This window comes from Rhyacophila brunnea, unplaced genomic scaffold (assembly GCF_057557595.1).
Source record: "Rhyacophila brunnea isolate RB1 unplaced genomic scaffold, BYU_Rbru_1.0 scaffold_22, whole genome shotgun sequence".
NCBI lineage: Eukaryota > Metazoa > Arthropoda > Insecta > Trichoptera > Rhyacophilidae > Rhyacophila > Rhyacophila brunnea.
Genome location: NW_028232882.1, coordinates 9,102,071 through 9,106,939, shown reverse-complemented (window position 1 = coordinate 9,106,939; position 4,869 = coordinate 9,102,071).

Below are 4,869 nucleotides of genomic sequence, written 5' to 3'. Positions count from 1 at the left end.
GTTTGATAACTAAAACAAGAATTATTATCAACGTTATATTCTTAAAATAAATAATTTAGAAACCTATTTGGAACCATGCTAAAGCTACGTCGCAAATCCCCCGACCATGTCCGATCCTAATAGGATCATAATTATGGGCCTCCACAGAGTAGAGGTTTGTATTAACAGATTTTGTTTTTTACGAGAAATGGATGTCAGCCACTTGCTCAACCTACCCTGACTCACACACAAATTGAAAAACAATATGTGTACTTGCCAGACCCAGGATTCAAACCTGGGACCCACGGCGTTATAGTCCAACGCTTAAGCCGCGCGGCCACCGTGGGTGTTAATCGTCGCAAATAGCATGACTAAATTGAATATTATTCAGAAATAACGATTTCTGAATTGGTATAACTGCAATCGTTAAAATTATTGGTAGATATTAAGAGAAAAAAGGCTAACTTCTTACTCGAATCTTTCAAGGTTGTTTTAGAGTTGCCATGATTTGTGTTCTTTACACTTCAAAATAGATAATATTTTGTTCATTTTTCATTTCCGGTTCCGTTAATCCGAGGGAGATGCTACTGTAAAACCACTTTTTTCCATTTGTTTTCTTCCCCTCGAAACCATTAGCTTTTTTTCAAAATAACCAGCATAAATTACGTACTCTCGAGAATGACCTTTGCAATGGGCGCGAAAAATACTTTTAATTAAAGATAATGTAAAAATAAATAAATACAACATGTATTTAGTATAATTTGACGCAGTTATACTAATTGAAAGCAATTCACAGACATATTATATTCGACCATGTCCGATCCTAATAAGATCTTATGGGCCTCCACAGAGTAGAGGTTTGTATTAAGAGATTTTGTTTTTACGAGAAATGGATGTCAGCCACTTGCTCAACATATTATGTCCATACTCTGACATACACAAACTGAAAAACAATATATTGCGTACTTTCCAGACCCAGGATTCGAACCTGGGACCCACGACGTTATAGGCCGACGCTTAAGCCGCGCGGCCATCGTGGGTGAAATATGGATTGAAAAAAATATTGATAGCTACATTATAATCAATGGCGTAATAAAGGGTAGCCGAGTGGTGCAGCCATCACGATGAAAACATACAATTATCAATTCTTGTATGTCGATAGCAAAATATTATCTATGGTCGATAGCTAGTGATAATTTAATTTGATACAGAGGTATTCAGAATTATCGGCCAACGAAACGTCAATCAAAATTAAATGTAAATAAAGATGTTCGCATTTAAACTTTGGAAGGAAACTATAGCTATTAAGCTACAGTGTCATTACACGTATTAGGCCAGTACCTACTTCTCAAATTGTAGAGTACAGAAACGGAGATTTTTCCATAGAGCCACGAAATATTTCAGTAGGTAACTAGATACTTACTAATATTAAATTATTGCTAATATTATTTTTTAAAAAAAAACCTGTAAAATAATATCCAGAAACTACAAAGTACATATACCTATTACCTAACTAAACCAACCTTAAGTTGATTTAGTAATGACATTCAATAGGTATATGGTATATCCACAGATCCTTATGGTGACAAAAAGCGAAACCCTGGACGCTAACAAGTCACCAAAATCAAATGAAATAGTATAAAATTATCAATAAAATCAAGTAATGTAAAGTTTATTGATAATATAAATCATTCATTATTGTTACTAGGGTATCTACATGATAATGAGAAACACTATCGCCTAAATAAAAATTTGTAATCAATATTATTATTAAAACAAGCATCCGTCAAATTTAGTAATAAACATGAAGAATAAATATGTAAAGTAAACGTAGTGATAATCATCGAAATTTTACGAAACGGAGCTGCGCTCCTATCCGTTCCGGTTCAATTCAAGCGCTGGAACCCCTGATATCATAAATTTAAACTATTTTTTTGCTTTTGTGAGTTGGTTACTTTCTCGTGTCCCTTTCATTATTCAAGATAACACTTCTAAAATTAAAAAAAAAACAAATGCATAATGAGAACAAAATAATATTATTATGATAATTGTCCTACATTAGGTACTAACCAATAGTGCACGTATTATTTGTTATTCCTACTCATAGAGAAGATAATAATATGACATTATTATTCAAATAATGAAATACTTAAATAAAATAATCTAAACACATTTACGTATTTTCCGATGTTTTGTTATGTTAATCATTATTATTAATATACGATAATGCTGTTAGCTTTGATATCTTTTAAAATCAGGAAGATAAAACGATTCATTTTATATTAACAACTTGTTTCCTAATACAGTCATGCACCTGTTCATTGCACGTTATATGCTATGATAATAATTAAATAATGTATATTGCAAAGTAGTACTGAGATATAATTTTCCATACAAGTTTTCTATGATGAGAAAATTGTCGGGATTTGCATAATGGTTGTCTAGTCGACGTAAAGCCTTGAGAGGTATAACAATCTGCATACCCTTCAGAGAAATGGTATTATAGTTTGCATCGATTGATTTAGTTTTAAAAAAATCTGCTTGAACTGTGATTTTAGTATTATTTTTATATAAGTACATATTTTTCTGATTTGAAATACATAATCACTTTTTTTTCACTAAAAAATATTATTAAATTTTTTTGGTAGGTACCAATCTAATCACTAACATACAAAATAGAACAGTTGCATTGTCGTTATTTATTAAATTTTATTACGTTAAATTTAGCGATCTTTAAAATAAAAATAGTTACTTTAAATATAAATACAACTTATCGACATCGAATCTTATGTTTTGTATGTCAAAAAGGTTTTTCTTTATAATGTAGAAAAAATATGTTTAAATCATAAAAACCACCCACGGTGGCCGCGCGGCTTAAGCGTTGGACTATCACGCCGCAAGTCCCAGGTTCGAATCCTGGGTCTGGCAAGTACACATATTGTTTTTCAATTTGTGTGTGAGTCAGGATATGAACCTAATAGGTTGAGCAAGTGGCTGACGTCCATTTCTCGTAAAAAAAAACAAAATCTGATACAAACCTCTACACTGTGGAGGCTCATATAATCCTATTAGGATTGGACATGGTCTTAAAAAAATCTACGTGGGAGAACGCTTTGAAAAAAAAATAAGTCCTTTTTGCGATTATTTCAGAATGCTTTTTGTCAGTATACCTTCGATATGTTCTGTGGCTGTACACAAATTGTAATACAAATCATAATTTGACGGTGTCGGTTGGTAAAATCGACTCCAGTGAGCTAAATGAGTTTACATACAAATTTTCGTGCAAGTTTTCTATGAAAATTGTTATGCCCAGGATTTGTATAGGACTATTATGATTCTGTAAACATCTAAAGCTCAAATTAATAGTAGCAGATTTCTATGAGATAGATTTCTAGACTCTCTACAATCCGATTGTAAAAAAATTAATCAAAGATTTATTTATATCATGAGAACATAATTATTGGTATATTGTGAATACATAATAATAAATACTGCTACTGCTTATCTTGGAAAAGAAAATCCATATACATAATATGCACAAACAAAACCAGAGTATTTTGTTTAAAACACTGAATGGTTTTTACAAATCAACGACAAATTTAGGTACAGTTAATAGTCAATTTTAACGATGAAAAGAATAATTTTCAACTATAATAGCTAAACAATACAGTATTTAATTATATCAAAAGACATTACGAGGGTTTTACAATCAGAACTGTCAAAAAATTCATAAGTCAATCGTTTATTGTTCAGTAGCAAAAGAAGTAGGCAAAACAGACGAATTGTAGCCCGTTGACTGTCAATGGATCGCCTACATAGATAATAATTTTAAATAAGCATAATGTATTATAATATAAATATTCTAGAAAACCTAAAAAATCAGTCCAAACATTATATATAATAATATAACAACTACGAAATTATTATGTACCTACTTATGATAATAGTAGATTGAAATTATCACACATACTAAATAGGCAATTAATTTCTAAATGATATTAGTAGTGTGTCAAAATAGTTGCAATACAATAATCCATTTTTACCATGTGCAAATTCATCATTCGATTGCTGTTATAGATTTGTGATAAACATCCGTTTCCATGGTAATACTAATAACGATTGTTAGCATATTTAGTGAAAACAGTCTGTTGAATTTTGGGAAAATATAGGTATTTGTTTTTCCAACCCCATATTAACTGCGTCACAGTGAGTGCAAATTAAAATGTTTAAAAAATATATATATTATAAAAATAACACATAGTTTCTAACCTTAATTAGTGAGAATAAATATCAGCTTCCGTTTCCGATATCAACAGATTTTATTAATCAAACTATTTATATTTATATTAATACTTTTTGTAGGTAAAATTGTATTTTCTTTCTTGAATACTTGAAAAAAACACGGCTTCTAAGTAGGTATATTAAAACCAAAATAATGCTTTTAATATTTTATATACAGATAAAATTAATAAACCGTTAAAATGGCTTGATTATAATTAATTATAATAAAGTAAATATTTTATGTTTATTGTCATTAATAACAAATTAGCACTGAGAGAGATAATGTAAGAAACACGACCGTTAAGTTGTGTTGCACGAAAGAAAATGTTCTGTTGTGCTTTGGTATCGGAGCTTAAATACCCTCTCGATCTCCCTAGAAATAATAAAATAATTAATTATTTACACATTATAATGAATTGGTATTATAGTCAAGCGAGAAGAAAAATATAGTTCAAGATTTAATCAATATTATTCAATGCAATTTATTATTGACGGTTTCTGTATAATTGGTAGGTGCAGCATAATTTCGGGGTTTGCTAAGGCAGAAAGAAAATTAACGGAGTCTTAGTTCGAAAATTAGTTATTTACAGTAGTACTTCTCAAACTGGG